At 41.0% G+C, this 16,841-nt stretch overlaps 1 long non-coding RNA gene across 2 annotated transcripts in view; it reads right to left on the bottom strand.

Annotated features, from left to right (window-relative positions):
• Positions 1 to 16,841, bottom strand: part of LOC113459638 (uncharacterized) — a 237,609-nt gene that overhangs the window by 87,626 nt on the left and 133,142 nt on the right. The window lies entirely within an intron of this gene.

The raw sequence follows: 16,841 nt of genomic DNA, 5'->3' as shown, positions 1-16,841 counted from the left end.
TCAAGTAGCATCCTTAAGGCAGGCAAGACTGGAGCAGTGTTCATGCACAGGGCAAGCAGGATCACCGTAAGTAATTCAAAGTAAGTTTTTAAAATATATCACCAAATCAACAGTACAGAATTTTGAAAGCACATAATACACAGCGTTTGCTGTACTTATTCCTGCTCAGTTACTTGTTTTTTCTTCATTTCATGCAGGTATGTAACAATACAGAGGGGGAAAGATATTTAATTGTCAACAATATACCTGGTGTTCTACCAAGGATAATTAGTCCTTGACTACAGATCCCCAAACCACCTCAGAACTATACTTCAGAACCTCCTATCTCTAATACAAATTTGAAATAAGAAATGCGGTCCTGACATATTTTTAATATCCATATTTGAACATCTATTTCACTTATATTATTGTCATAGTCGCTGGGTATATAGACTTAAGAATTATTTTCTTCAAATCCTCTCATCTATCCAGTTCTTAAACAAATATGCTACAATCATCTTGAATCCTCTTGCTTTCTAAATGTCATTTCTGGTAGAAAAATATTTTTAAATGTTAATCAGAAAAGGAACACACAGCTCAATTTTTTTTTCTTCTGTCTTTTTTCTTTTATTTTAGCTCACCAGAAGTAGACCAGCTTAAATTCATAAGTTCAGTGAGACCACTCCAGATTTACACCAAAACCAATGGTGATCAGAATTTGGTCTAAATGTCTCCATTACGACCAATCTCCATTAGTTCCATCAAAAAGAAGTGTACATCACAGAGGGAGGTAATTTACAATTTTTATAACCATTATAATTTGTAGTATACAACTCACCACATGGCCATTCTTTCAAAACAGCAAGATAAATCATGAGAAACTCAAAGATGTGTTTAATGTTTGACGACAAATGGATACTAACAAACACTTACTGCAATAAATTCCTGCTAAAAAAAGAGATTATGGGAAAATGCTTAACAAAGGTGATTAGGACCACTTATTTTAAAATTCTTCTCCATTGTTCTCTTAAGTGCACGGACCACCAAGTTTCATTTAATCCTTTCTAATTCTGGCCGAGATAATTATGGCAAATAATGGTGAATGAATCACATGCCTGTACAGGAGTATCAAAGCCATTGTGGCACTTGGATGAATGCTGTGTCAGAGGATTAATGTGGTATAATACTGCATTTGCTTTTGCAGCCTGTTATTTTAATCTTGTGAGCTGCCTTTCATCAAGGTGGGGAAATACAGTGAGGTTACTGTTGATCTCGGGCAGCAGAGAGGAGGCCCTGTGACATCCAAGTCCTTCAGTCCTACAGGGGACTCTTGGCAGCCTCTTAAAGTCTTGTTTTGTGCATTAATGGAAGGAGAGAGAGAATTTGCCTGTGCTAGGGGAAAGCTGGCAGGTGAAGGAACAGCACAAGAGATGCCATTGTGCCAACAAGTTACTTAGTTCTGAGTATTAGGCAATGTGCACCCAAGAATTCATGGGATCCTGAAACTGCAGAAACAGCAAATCTCTGCCCTGTCACTGCCTGCAGATGGGGGAGCAGAGACCTGCCAATGGCACAGAGCGAGATGGACTGCAGTAGCCAAGCAGTCTGCAGAGGAAAGTGGGGTTTGATCTTGTCTACAGAGGAGCAGAACACCCTTTTTACCCTTCCCTCTTGCCTTGATGTGCTTTCTCCTCTATCCCAGCTGAGGGCTGTGCCATTACACTGACAATGTATTCCTGACAGGGCCACTCCTCAACTTTGTCATGGACCACTCTGATCCTAATCAGTAGAGACTTCTCTCCTCCTGAATGACAGGAGCATTTGGAAGTGCTGGAATTGTCCATTTACTCACTGTGCCTGTCAGATTCCACCTAGGAATGCGTGCTCTACAACCTCTGCAGAAAGAAAAGCGGCATGGGGGTGTGAAAACTGTTCAGAAGCAAATACTGCTTCCCCAAGCCACTGCCCCAGACATAAAAGGAACTCAGAATGCACTGCAGATCAGAAAAAATCCATTAAATTCCACCCATTATATATTCTAAAACAAGATGGCAGAGTGCCAAAATACCTAAACAAAGCAGGTTGTTGGGGGGGTTTTTTTCACACAATTTCTATCCCACTGAGAAGCAATAAGGCCTGGAGATCTTATAAAGAAACCTGTTCTTGAAAAATTTATGGCCTGGATTTATAGGTCCAAGAAATGAGGATGGTTCAGATTAATTTCCTATAAGCATCTACTTTCAAGAGTTCTTCTCTGAAACAAACCTGAGCCAGATTTTTTTGTTTCCCACTCAGTGACCCTTTTACACTGGCTGAGTCATAGGAAGGGGATGGAAGATGGCCACAACTGCATGCTTGGGAATTCCAGCAGCTATGGAGAAGTCTCCAACTGCTTTGGATCACTGGAATCTTTTCTTGGGCTTTGATTGCAAAGGAAAACCTTGGAGCACACCTGAAATCTCTGTTAAAATCTCTCTGTGGCTGGCACCCAGCACCTCACCTACTCCATCCTCTGTTGGGGTCACCACTGTGGAGATTCCAAATCCAAAAGCTCTATCCAGTTATGGATTTGCAAAAGTAGCTGAGGGGTTTGTTTTGGGGTTTTTTTGTTTGTTTTTTTGGTGCTTACTCAATCTGAACAAAAGGTTTTGGATTACATTTCATGTAAAAGTTGAAGAAAAAGTCCTTTCAGCTGAGACTGCTGAAATTAAATATTGACGTTTTGGCTTTTAAATTTTGATTGGACACAAGTAATTCAGGGAAGTCAACATGAATTAATTGGTGCAATGCTGGGCTGCCAAACTGGCATTATTCTTATTATTACTAGTTCTAAAAATGGATTTGGCCACTCAGCAGGGGCCAGCTTTTCTTACAGAAGATAAGCCCATCCTCAGTCTTTTAATAATCATGAGTTGTCCACCTTCTGTGCTGTCCATTGCCCCGGATAAAGCAGGGTTAGCAATGAGAATCCAAAGCTTGTATAGCTCACTTCAGCAGGTCAAGGGAAGCTTTCAACATCTGGTTGAAGATCTGAAAACCTCTACATTACTTTGCATGTGGGAACCAACAAATTCAGCCCAAATGGAGAATCTGAAATGCAGAGTCCTCTGAAAATCTGGCACCAAAAAGGCAATGGAAGACTGGCAGGAGAACACCTCGACTTTATCTTAGCTACCTTGGTTAGAGATGAACTAATCAGACATTTTATTTGGCCCTAAACCTTACCACAGTCCACAAAATTAATGAAAATACAGAAGTTGGGAAGAGATTGTAAAGTATATGTTCATTTTAGCAAAGGGGAAAAGTTAAATAATGCAGCATTAAAAAGGAGGTGATTTAGGTATTAAAGACAAGCATATACAGAGAAAAACTAAAAGCAAAGTAAAACTTCTATACAGGCAGGTGCTTGGTATGAAAAAAGTCAAGGTGAGAGAAACTGGTTGAAAATATTTCAACATCCTGGACTCTCTGAACTATTTGGGGCTGTTCCCAGGCCATCTTTTTCTGGGGGTAAAATACAGAGATCTGAGCAACAGTTGAAGCAAACAGAAGCCACATCAGGGAAGCTGAAGTCATGCAATTTAATCTTGCATGTCCCCTACCTTGTTATATTAATTTCTGATTACACCATACTTGGAGAAAAACATGTGTTCACTGCTAGGCTACAGAGAAAGCAAAAGCTGGGGAAATCTTCAGTCAAGGTACTGTATAAATAGAAATTTGATTAGCAATTTCCACTGGAAGGGAGAAGAGTGATAAGATTTCATTTTTCATTATTACTACATGTTGATAATGCGCTTCACAGTGTCAATATCTTTAATTGACACAAATAGATTTTTATTTTTTTTTAAATCTATGAGTCTTCTCTCTCATCCTGCAGTAAATCAGAAGCCATTTTGCTGATAAGTGTATTGTTGTATCCCAGTATAATTGGGATGAAAGGAAAACTACAGCTGATATTTTAACCCAGAGTGGTTCTGGTTCAGTATATTCCCATTTGAATCACAGATGAAAAGGAAAGATGATCTGTGAGGCTGGACTGAGAGTTTGAGATAGAAACTCTATTCCCCATAATGCCACCAAAATTTGGCACTATAATTTGGGCAAATCTTTTGGCATTACTGAATCTCAGTACCTCATGAAGCTGGCTTGTCATTTTCCTAACAATAAGGAGTTTTCTAATGGAGAAAAAAATAGAGACTTAAAAAGCAACCAGGGAAATCATTTTTCTACTAAATGGTAATGGAGTTTTAAAAACAAGTTCAGAAGAGAGAGAATTTAATGCTACTTTTAGGGGGGTTTTATAGTATTAAAAAGTGTTGGGGATAAATGCAGAACAAGGATATCCACTGCTTCAAATAAATAATCAATAGAAGGAAGATTTTAGATTTATTTTCAATTGAATTAGTTTCCTTGGATTCATATTCTGGCAATAACATACCTACTCTGTTTTATTGCACATTTTAAAGCTGTATAAGCATATCAAGGTAAAAAATTACTTCAGATTTCAAATTAAAACCTTGGTAAAATAACAAGAGATTGAACTCTCTCAGGGAAAAAAAGAAAAAAAAAAGAGGGGAGGTGGGTTTAATTCAGTCACTGAAAAAGATAATAGTGAAAGGTCTGACTTTGCTTATGCCAAAGGCATTTTGCCATCTACCTCCACAGAGCCAGGACAACCGTGCTGGGTTTTGTCGAGCCTCAATCCCACAAACTGTGTGATGAAGAAGGGGATTTCTAAAGTCAGTGGGATTCCCCACAGCTCTCAGGATCAGAAATGTTGTGGGCAACTATGTATAGAACTTCTTTGAATTTTGGCCCAAGAGTTTTCTCATTTCCATTGACAGTCTCCATAAAAACCCTCTTGTGCAACTGCGCTATCTTTTCATCTTGGGATGCCAAAATATAAGAGTCTGAACATCTGTTTGAAAAAGAGAATATGCCAATATTTAAATTAGCAATGGTTTCTTTTCCCTCCAAGACTATCAACTAATTATTTGAAATAGATTTACCCAAATATTGCACTTAGTTCCACATTACACACACATAAATGAGAACAGAATTTGGCCCAATATGTTTAAGCTAAGCACATTTTTGCAGCTATGAAAAGTAATCTGATTTCCATGGAATAGTTCATACATGGCAATTTGCCTTCCTGGGCCTCAGTTCATGTCAAGCCTTTTCACTCTGCTCATTTTATGAAGATTTAATTGAATCCTACTTAAATAGCATCAACTAGCACTTATTCATAAAGCCATCAAGCCTTTCATCACAAATTCATAGTTTTGTAATTCATAAAAAAAAAAAAAGAAATAAATCATATATATTCAGTCATACTATCACTGGAAACACTTGAAACAAACTCTTCTGTCCACAGTCCTCTACCACAATTTTGAAACCTCATTCTGAATTCCCATTAGGAATGATCATATTTTGACCAAAGGTGACTTTATTTTTCACCATTCTCTTGCACAAAAATGTGATGGTGATGGTGAAGTTATGGCTGCATGGCCAAGTAAGGATAAGCTGATAGACAGAAATATAAAATAATGGGAGTAGGAAAGGCAAAGCTATTTGAGCAAACCCAGAGGAGTGTTTTTCCAGAAGCAGAAAGGGATGGCACAGCCAAGCTCTCCCTAGTCCACCTTCGTGAAGAACTCTACCACAGCAAGTGTGGAGCACGCAAAGTCCCTAAAATGAACTAAACCAATTTTTGGAGAAGTTTTTTAGGACTGCTAGAAATTCCTGAGGAAGGTAAAATCTGACTCCCAACAGGTGCAATTTATCAATACACAGAGATATTTGGGTAGCAAAACAAAAGTCCAAAGAAACAACTAAAAAATCAACTATGAAAAAAAGACACCCAAAAGCAGAGGGATGAAGCCTTTCCTTAGTAGCCATCCTGCTGGGAGGGAGGCAGCACTTCTTCCCCTCCAGCACCAGCACCATCTGCACCACCACTTCTTTTACCCCTGTTATTTTATCCCCCAGTTTATTACCTTTAGCACCTCAGCATCAACACTGCTGAAACTGTATTTTCTGAAAGAAAATCTGAGTACTTTGCCATTGGGAAAATTCTTCCATTTACTGCCCCCCTCCCAACCCTTTTGACCCAGGTTGTTATTTGCCAGAACAAATTGGATCTTACGTTATTGGTTCTTGTTCTTTACAGTCGCAGAGCTGATACCATGCTGTTCATAACAACCTTTCCAAAATAACTCAGACATGCCTCAGGTAATTAAGGAATTATATCCTCCCAGCCAAACAATACCATATTTCTTATTTCCATCATATAAATGATCCCACAAGGGACCAGGAAGCCTTTTTGTCTCATAAAAATAGCTTACACAGGTGCATACTTAAAGCATGATTTCTTGTTATTATTTGGCATGGTAAAGACATGGTGGATTTAACTTCTTTGCAATGATGAAAACCATGTGGATTGTGGCAATGCCCACCAATACAGATCTCTGATAGTGCAGGCAGAGCAGGAAAATTGACTTTATTCATCCAGAATTGGACGAAGATGATTTTCATTGCCTGCGATCTTCAGTTTAATTGATTCTGGATTATACCTCCAAACAGAGATGCAAGAAGAGTCCTTATAGTTTGAAACGAAAATCATGATAGAGGTGAGGAGATACCCATTCCATATCTACCTCATTACCTTCTCAAAATGCAGTGGGAAATAAAAATAATTTCCCTTTCTGTTTCCTTACTAATTTTCACATAAAAGCAGAGCAAATATAAACCATCAGAAATTCTCAAAGCAACGGAGAGGAAGAGAGAGGTAAAAGTGAGAAAGTAAAAACTTCTGTCCCCAGTGAAAAAGACGAAAGATGATTCACAGAAAATTCCTGTATTGGATGTCCCCACCTTAATGCTGACTCCACTTTGGGGTTGCAGACATTTGGACAGCCCAACCTGCCCTGCACTTTCCCTGCTGTGTCGCTCAAGGGCTGCACTAACTCTCTTTCCAGTCCCCTCACCTTCACCTCTCTGCTGACCCTTTGGTCCTTTGTATACCTGCAAGATTTCACTAATATTTCAACCTCTTGGATAATCCTCCCTTTTGTTCTCCACATTTACTTTGCTTATTTTAGTTTTGTGCCCTCTTATCTGCATTCTTTCACACCTCTTCATTTAAAGAGGTTTTCTTCACTACTATTACTATCCTCTAGAAGTTTAATGGAGAGCTTCTGAGCCTGTGTTAAGTAGGTAACTCCTCTGTTTCAACCTGTCTGCTCATAAATGCAGTAACATTTCCAGGAAAGATAATATTCAAGTCTTGTTCTTTCCTATTAGTAAAACCTCACTTCCAAAGGTATTGAGCAGACTCCTTCCAGCATTCAAATGTACAGTCCTTGTGCTCCTCCCTATGAGCTTGTTCCCCCAAATATTCAGACCTAACAAATGGAAAGTTTCTTGACTGATCCAACCACAAAGAACACATATCTGAGAGTGCTGGAAATTAAACCACAGTGCAGAGGAAGGACATTCCCATCGCCTCACAAAGGGCTCCACTCTCTTTGCCCAATGCTGTATTCACTGTCAATAAACACATTTTACAACCAGGGTTTTCAGTCACTGGAAGGTCCCCTCAGCTTCCTCCTGAAGCCAGGTGTTTCCTGGCAATACCTATTGTCCCACCCCTCATTCCCTCACACCAACTGGAGGGCTCTTGCTTGCTTCTTTTGTTCGGAGCATAATCTGCCTCCACGCACGCTTTTCTCACACTGGGAAAGCATCTCCCATCTGGCCAGAATCAACCTTCCTTTCCTTTCTCACCAGCCCTGCCAGATAACAACGGGCTCATCCTCCCACAACCAGAGCCCACGGCTGCGATCTCCGAGCGGAGCAGGACTGGCGCCAGCTCAACATCATGAGCAGCAGCACGCTGTGAGACAAACAGGGACATTATTCCAAGTTTCAGCTTCCTCTTCCCTTTCATGGTACAGTATCTGCTTAGTTCATCAAGGCAGAGAGCAAAGTGCAGTCCAAAAACGTGTGCCAATATCCTTCCAGTGCACATTAAAACTGAGTCCCTCGGCTATCTGCACTAAATAAATCCCATGCACTGCACAGAGCATTAACCACTTCACTGAACTAGGATGGACAGGGCAGGGCATGCTCTGTGGAGCTGTTCCACAGCTGGAGAAGACTGCAAAATGCCTGGGTTTGCCTCTACAGCAGCATGGTGCTTGGCTGGTGGTGTGGGGGACAGTCCTGTGCAGGTCAGAGTTAACCCAGCTGGGTGAGGGGCCTGCCAGGGCCAGCAGAGAAGGCTCTGCATGTCCCAGAGGAATCTTGGGGACATTTCCTGCAGGGGCTGGAGGTGGGACACTGCCATGGGTACCAGCAGCCTGCTATCCCTCTCCTTTCCCAGCATGGCAGAGGCTGTTGGCTGCACTGAGGCCAAACACCTCTGTGTGTGAATAAAAAAGCCTCTCCAAGGCTGCTGTGATTCACATCATGGACCAGGGGTTCCCTGTGATGAACATCTTCACTGGCAATGCCCATGGGCACCAAGCAATCAGGGAAACGTCAAGCCTGGGTTTTTTCACACAAGGCAAAACGGGGTCCTAAGTCACCCATAATTACACCTGATGATGTAAAATGATCAGAAAATGAACTAAAATTATATGCTAGACCTGCTAGTTATGTCTTTATAACTCTGGTGCCTTCCTCAACTCCCCTTTCCCCCTTTTTTTTTATTTTTTCTTTGGGGAAGATGAGGCTGCTTTGTTTTGTTCTGATTTGTTTTGTTTTGTTCCTGCCAATTGTGTGAAATGGAACATATTTGGGAGGAATGAATTAAATTTTGTAAAAGCTCTTCTAATAATATATATTTAAAAAAATAAGCAAAGAATAACAAGTATTTGCCCAGTAGATGAACTGTAAATGTTATCAGGCAAAGTAAACATTCCAACTGTAATTGTTATTGTAGATGGATGAATTCATAAATATGGAAACACTAAAAAAATGGTGTAATACAGAAACAAAATGCAATGGACGGAGGAAAGAATGCAGCATGCAGCAGGCTGGGCAAAGGCAGTTCAGAAAGGTTACAGAGCTAACAAGAGCACTGAAAACCAGAGCTCTCTAAAGTGGCACTAGTGCTGTGGGAGCTGATGCAAGCACTCATCACCTATTCACCCCTCAGGATGTCTTTGACACCAAATGTGAACCCAGAGAAAGGGATTCCAATCCCCCCTGCCCAACTCCAAACAACATGAGGAGTTCAGGTTGCATTAGGGGAGCACTTTCGAAGTCCTCCCCTTGACTGTCCTCACCCACTATGCTTTAGTTCATGGCACAGCTGGTTGGGGAGCACACAAATCCCTCTGGAAACCAGAGGATGGACTCCAGGGATGCACATGGAATGCCACAATCCCTGACAAGTCCTTGGGCTTGCACTCGTGGCAATCCAGAGTTTTGCTCCCACTGCTCCAAGGTGACTCAGACACACCCCAGGCTGCAGCTGCTCTACCAAGGCTTTTCCAGAGGCTTCTCCAGAGGACAATTCACCTAAACAGGGATGCTGTTTGCTCTGTACTGCCCTCAGTAGGATTTTTTCACTCCCATTCTCTTTCACTGCTGGCTGTCAGGCAAGCATAAATTCATGTGATAAAATCACATCAACTGACTTAGGGGGTTTTGTGTTACTGGTGTTTTTCTTAGAGCTCTGCCTTATGGGAGACCCCACACTCCTGACATGCGTGCCAGACTCAAAGGTATTCTGGATTGTTTGACAGATATGACTGCATGCAAGGAGTGAAAGCACCAGCTGTCACCTACAAAGGCACTCTGGGCAGAACCAGGGGGAGCAATGCAAACAAATTCCTGCCTGGCCCAGGGAGCTAACACCATAAAGGAATTCTGTGTGCACTGCACCCACAGCACACATCCCCACACTGCTGTCCCAAGCTCAGGCAGCACAGGAGTGCAGGCCAGGCAGCCTGGCTGTGCCCTGGCACCTCTCCTGTCTCTCCTTTGGCAGCAGGTCCATCATGCCAGTGCACCTGGCAAGGATATCCAGATCCCAAATTAATCTTTTCCCCTGTCCCAGCCCCATTCACACCCAATCATGGACCTGCATCTTCTGTTTTCCCTCTGCTGCTGTTTTGGCCTGCACACAGAGAAATGCCCTGCTCATCCTGCTGGTTCCTTCCTTTCCAAGAGCTCCAGATCCCCGGTGGGATGGTCAATGACAGCAGGCACTTCTCACACATTTGAGTTGAGCTGCTCCATTGAAATCAAGCTGTACTTTAAGGAAAGGAGTATCATCTCCAGCCTGGCTCTTTTAGAAAGTTGCCCTTCATTTTGCCAAACTTCCATCAGTACTTACACCCTTGGTTTCCTCCACATGATGCATTGCAAGCACAAATATTAGCCCTCAGCTGATCTGATCTTCAATCATGAAAAGCTGTCTCAGAGCTAATGCTGTGCCCACGGTTCATTAGCAGGCAGGGGAAAAAAAAATCTTCTGAGAAATAGGAAGGCTGGTCCCTTGCTCATCTGAAAATTTATCTCTGAATATTCAGTACAACCTCAGTCATTAGTTTCCAAAGTCACATACGGAGCAGATAGATGTCAAATCAATATCAAGACAGATAACTTCTTATCAGTGGGAACGGATACTGAGAAACAGCCTCTGTGTGATGGTATCATTTCATTAGGTTAGTTATCAACAACCAGTGCCATATGTGACAATCTCACATAGCCCTGGAAAAAGCCTGAGAGATAATAGTATGCTTTATGGCTTAATTCTCTGCACCAGTTAATTATATGGCACATTAAATCTACCTCAAAATAAACAAATATTGTAATTGTAGCTAGAAAAAAAATGTATGTCCTTCTCATCAACTGAAGTTTGACTGGGGGAGCTGGGTAGATTTAGAAATCTAAATCAATATGTAGGTCTGAATATGGATATTTAGATGACCAGCAATCCTTACATTTAAAGACTATAGTGCTGGTTAACAGCATTAAATCAGACAGCCTTAAGTCAAAATATTACTTCTTTTGAGGAAAGACATCTTTCAACTATTTTACCATTTAAACAATCACTTCTATATTAGACTACTTTGCATACTTGCTACATATAAATGCTTGAAACACTGACAAATCCATACTTTAAATTCATTTTTACCACTTTTGCCTCATGCAGCAGCACACACTGCAGTAAGATACAAGTGAATTAATTTCATCACTGTGATGGATTATAAGTATGCAAATCTAATGGATCCCCCAGTGTTCCTTTGCTATCCTATTACTCCTGCTTACAAAAGATTGCAAAACTTTCATTACATTGGCCCATCAGTCAAACACTGAGTCAGCTACTTCATCTTTCCCTGTCTCTCTCCCCGTGGCTCTATTTATATCAAAGAGATGTTGGACAACCCCGCACAGAGCAGCAACCAAACCACACCAGCAGCAAAGACCTCTAAAAGCAGACTCACAAAGGCTCCTCTGGCACACCTCTGCTGTGCTGTTTGCAGCACGGGCTGGAGCACAATGCACTCTCCATCCCGTGCTTCCCTTCTCCCAGAGTAAATAAACCCAGCTAATTAGGTTAAGGGATGAGTAATGTCACAGCTGCAGCGAAGGATTCTCAGAGAGGAACTATGGAATAACTCAAGCATTTGAAGGAGTACAGAAGCAAGTGCTCTACAATAACCCACCATACATCAAAATAATAAAAAGAGACAGGATTTGGCAGCAGCGAGGACATGGCAGTATTGACACACATGGATATGTCCAACATAAATATTGGGAGATCTTTTATCAACAGTTTCTAAACACAACAGGAATGTGCATGGAGTGCAGCAGCTCAGATCCAAACAGCACCACGCTGGAGATGACCAGATTTTAGATGTAGATTGTGAGTGGGGTGGAGAAGAAAGGAGGGGGAGGGCAGAATGGTTTGCAGCTTAGTAGGTCACTTTCAAACCAGCAGCATTGGTGCCAAATGGAGCTTTCTAATTACTCTTATTTTCCTGCTGAAATTGCAAGAGAGGCACAAAAAGCTGCACAGAGCTGGGGTGATTCACATGTTTCTGGAAGCTGCAGCCCAGGCAATCCCTCCCTGGCACTGTGGCTGTTGTCTGTTGAGGGTATTAGGGTTTAGTAGCTCCAGGCTGATCTGATGAAAAGCAGTGACAGATATTCAGTCTATAGAACTGCAGCGGGGAAAACAAGCTTTTTGCTTTTCAAATAGTGTACTTTAGAAGTAACAAAAATATATTGTTTTTCATATTTAAGCTCCTTAAAGTTGTTGATTCATAAATACTGTGATATCCATACTGTTTCTCTCTGCAACAGCATTAGAAAAGACTTTCAAAATGAAAAAAACTGTTTAATTTTTTTCCTTTCTCTGAAAACACAAGCTTGAATGTGTGAAAACATTCTCAGCCAGCACAAAGTTAGTTACTCTCCAGACCACCTATCTAGTGCCACACTGAAAAGTCTGATTTAGCAATTCTACACATCCCTCTCCTACTGGGCATCTCCAAACATTTCTCCTGCTTCTCCAAGACATACTGACAGAGTCCTGGCTGAGTAAAAAATATATTTCTATTTTCTATTGCTTTTGTGGTTATCATCAAATTTCTGGGAGTGGTTCCTTGCAACCTACAGAGCAGAAATGAGGGAGCCACCCCCTTCAGTTCAGCCTGCTCTAGGTGTACCTCAGCCCCAAAAATGGCAAGTCAGAATCCCTGCCTGTGCCTGACCAGCCAGCTCAACACCCACCACCAAGATGATTCAAAGGGCTCTTGCCACGGATATCAAATTTCTACCAAACACATCCTTCAAAATTAATTAGCACTGCCTGTCCTAACCCATTGCAGATATCACACTTGGTACCTCCAAGTGAGCTGGAATTAAAATACTCCAAAGGGCCCCAAAACACTCACAAAGACACAGAACTTCATTGCTTATATTTTCATGAGCCTAAATAATGGGTAGGATTAGGGCATTACAAGCAAATACAAATTAAATACTCAGCTTTGAGGCTGATGGTGCCTCCTAATTAAAAAAAAAAAAAAAAAAAAAAAAGAAAAAAGAAAAAGGAAAACAACAAGAAAGGAAGTACAAGAAAACTTATGAATCCTTGTATGAGTCAGCTTTAATAAAAAAGGTCATGAACATCCACTCCCTGGAGACACTGAGGTGGTGCTTCTCAGGCTCTCCTACACTGGTACAACCACTAGCCCAAGGGCTGGACCAGTGTAACAGGAGGTGATCCCCAAGCATGCCATCAGTGAAAGAATTTTGGGAGATGTTGCCCTTGCTCTTCAACTCTTGGAAATTCCAGGAACACCTTTCCTCCTCCACCTCACCCCTCTGCATTACCAATAGGCTCTGAATTCCCACCTAGGCTGGGAATTCTCTGGAAAAAGCAACCAGCAGTGTAGTGATAAGCAAAAGGGTGAGGGTTCAATACATCACCCAGGACAAGGAGAGGGGAGGGAAGTCTGAAGAAACAGATTTTATTGGCAATGCACTATAAGCAATATTTTTGGGTGCATTAAATATTTGTTTCCAACAAGTTGTGTTTTTGCCCCTTCTTGGGGTAAAAGGGGATATTTTCATGTTTTTCAAAACTTTTCGCATTCTGCCTGGGGGGTTTGCTCTACCAAAGAGGTTAGAGCCTCTGGAAAATATTATTCTGGCTTGTACTTCCAAAGAGGCTTATGAATCTGTAAGAAGACTATTACCTCAGCATCTTTTTATCCATACATTCAGCCCTACCAGAGTGCAAGGTATTACAGTTTAATTCCATTAGGAGACCCACCAGCAAGATACTGGAAGCATCCCAGGAGCTGGTTGTTTAAAGGTGAATCAAAGCTCTCTGGCACTGAGCTGGAGACGAAGGTCATTCAGGCAGCCTGGGAGTCAGTGACTGCCCAGGTTGGGCTTCCTTGTTCTTATGGATGTGGACACTTCTTTGTCACTGGGGTGATTGTCACAATCCTACTCCTCACTCCAACTACTTTGTCCCATGTGTTTTACACACCCACTCCTTAATTTCACTGACTGGTTTTGGCATTATGGTTTGCTCTTCTGAGCTGCTAGGCAGGACTCTGACCTTTTTCTCACTTATCCAGGCTCATTGCATGGCTTCATTTGAGGTGTGCTCATCAGGCCATCAAATTCCAGCACATTTTCAAGAAACATCATGAGGAAAAATACCCACAGCTTCAATTTCAAAAATAAGTGTAACATCACACAGATGAAACCCAACAGGATAGTTCTCACTGTAAAACTGATACTGTGCTACTTAACTGGGCTGTAGGAAATGTATAACATTTTTTAGACAGGAATTCTGTTAATTGTGCAAGTTGAGATGCTTCATTTGCATCAAAAACAATAAGTTGGCAAGAATGCTTGCTAGCTGTGCCAGATCTAAAGGTGTTACCATGACGGTAAGAAGAATTGGTTTAAGAAACCATTTATTTGATGAAATTGGAGGATCCCCAACTTCATAAATCAATTCCCAAATTGCAGGAAAAAATATTACCTTTTAAATGCCCCTAATTGTTATTCATTATTCTAGGCCCTCTAAACCTCACCAGAGTGGTTTATTGATGATGTAGTCTTCAAAGAACATTATTCAGGCAATGGAAAGGGGAAAAAAAAGAAGAAGAAGAAAAAAAAAGAGTACTGCACCAGCATAATGAATTGCATTGGACAATATTGAGAAGTTTTAGTTTGTTTGCTTTAAGCTAATTTAACAAAAAGGTGGATTTTCCCCCCATCTTATTCTTTCTTGAAGTCAGTTTAAAAAGAAACAAATTTATTTAACAGGAAAAAAAGGTAGAAGTGAACCTCATACGAAATTACTGTGTTCAAATTTGTAGGTTAACTCTTTAAACACCAAATCCTTCAGTACAAGACAGGGTTCATTTTCTGCATGGCTCCCAATTGCAGGTTTTGTGGTTCTTGGGGTATTTGTCTAAGGACTCAACAGCTGAGGTGTCACCCTGGCTCCACAGTGAACACAGTCAGGTTTGGCACTGGCCACAACATAGCCAGGTTTTCACATGGTGGCTTTAAATCAGTTTTTTGGCCTGTAGAATTTCTCCTAAGTCAGGGGAAGTTCAATGTGCACATTAGACCTGATTTAGTGAAGGACTTCAGTGTGCCTAATGTTAAGCATGCAAATCGTCCTATTCATTCCACTGGGACTAATTCACTGGGTAAAATATTGGCTCCAATAAAAGCATAATTCCCACTTAGGGTGTTTCTTTAGAGGCAATTCCTCCACAGGACAAAAGCAGATGGAGGTGCTATGCAGACACTGTTGAGAAACTACAGTCAGGGAGAAATCATCCTGTGAAAGAAGGAATCAAATCACATTGGGAGGAAGTTAAAAAGAACATTGTGAAGAGAATGAGAGGCATCCAGTGACAGGGAAAAGATAGTAGGAAAAAGGGAGAAAAACAGGGTCCTGCATGGGGTTTAGCAAATCTGGTGGAAGAGGTGGAGGTGCATTTATCTGTCCTGGGCAGCAGTTACACACCCATTGCAACAGCAACTGTACTTACAAAGGCCCTGAAAAATTTAAATCTAAGTTGATGATACAAAAAAAAAAAAAAAAACTGAGGAAAAAGAACTATGACCTTCCCATAATGCAAATGCATGGGAATTTTGCATGGAATTTAAAAGGATTTCTGAGTGATTCAGCAGACAACTTAAACTATTAACTCTGTTAAACTATTTAACAGAGGATGTAATCTGTAAATAAAACAATAAACAAAAAGAAAGTAGGTCCTTGCTCTGTTTCAGTTTACAAATCCTTCCTTGGCTTTCCTGAAAATGCTAGTAAGGCAATAGATTGGGATTCTTCTAGTGGAGTTTATCATTAATTAGTCTATCAAGTAGGCTCTAACTACAGGCTTGGTCACCCTTAAATTAAATTGACAGTCTTGTTCCTAATATTGAAACAAAGAGTGAAACACAATTTCAAGAATCATCTCTAACTTAGAAAGGTCGCAGTAAAATACAGACGTACATAGACACATAGACACAGAGGTTACAAGCTAAATAATTATATCTATGCAGAGAAAAAGTATCACTCCAGAGTGATGGAAGTGATTTTTAGTGCAACTCATTCAGTGACTAATACAATACTGGGGTAACCAAACCCAAGGTAAGACCACCCCAAGGGGTGAGAGCCAAGGCCAAGATTCCCCAACATTAACTCTCTCCCAGCTTTTGAGCAGTTCTGCATGTTAAACCTGACTGCTTACATTTTCATATCCTAACTGAAAACTCTCCTGATAGTTTCAGAAGATCTGTTATATCATCGGACCTGAACTGATTCAGAACATGCAAGGGGGAAAAAAAAGAGGTTAAAAAAAAGAAATAGCAAAAGAAACGTCTCAGTATTTTAGGAAAAACAAACAAACAAACAAACACAAAACTCCAAAAAGACAACAAAGTGTTTTCTTTCACTTTTATTACAGAATTTACCCTGGGAGTGGGCAGATTTCAGACAAGCTGGCACACAACAAGAGAAGGTGAGGGGGGCACTGCTCCATTAATTTTCTCGCTTGTTCCCTGTGCAGCAATCTAAACAGAACTAATTCTGATGTTCCAGTGTGTGTTGTCTGCCTCGAAGTGAGAACAAAACAAAAGCAGCATTAAACTGAGCTATGTGGTCATCCACACACCATACTGGTTTGGATGACTCTCTGTCTGTGTGGCTTTTTGTATTAGAGCTGGTATCAATGGCCTCCTTGTTGTCTGTTGAGCCCCCATGGGGTTACATGAGTACTATCTCAATTCAATAGCTTTTCTCCCAACCATTGTCTTTTAATATAGGTTTATAGTCCTCAAGGATATATGCTGCATTA

The sequence above is a fragment of the Zonotrichia albicollis genome, chromosome 13 (assembly GCF_047830755.1).
Source record: "Zonotrichia albicollis isolate bZonAlb1 chromosome 13, bZonAlb1.hap1, whole genome shotgun sequence".
Lineage (NCBI taxonomy): Eukaryota > Metazoa > Chordata > Aves > Passeriformes > Passerellidae > Zonotrichia > Zonotrichia albicollis.
Note: the sequence above shows the minus strand (reverse complement) of the source record. Positions and strands in the feature narration are given on the sequence as shown.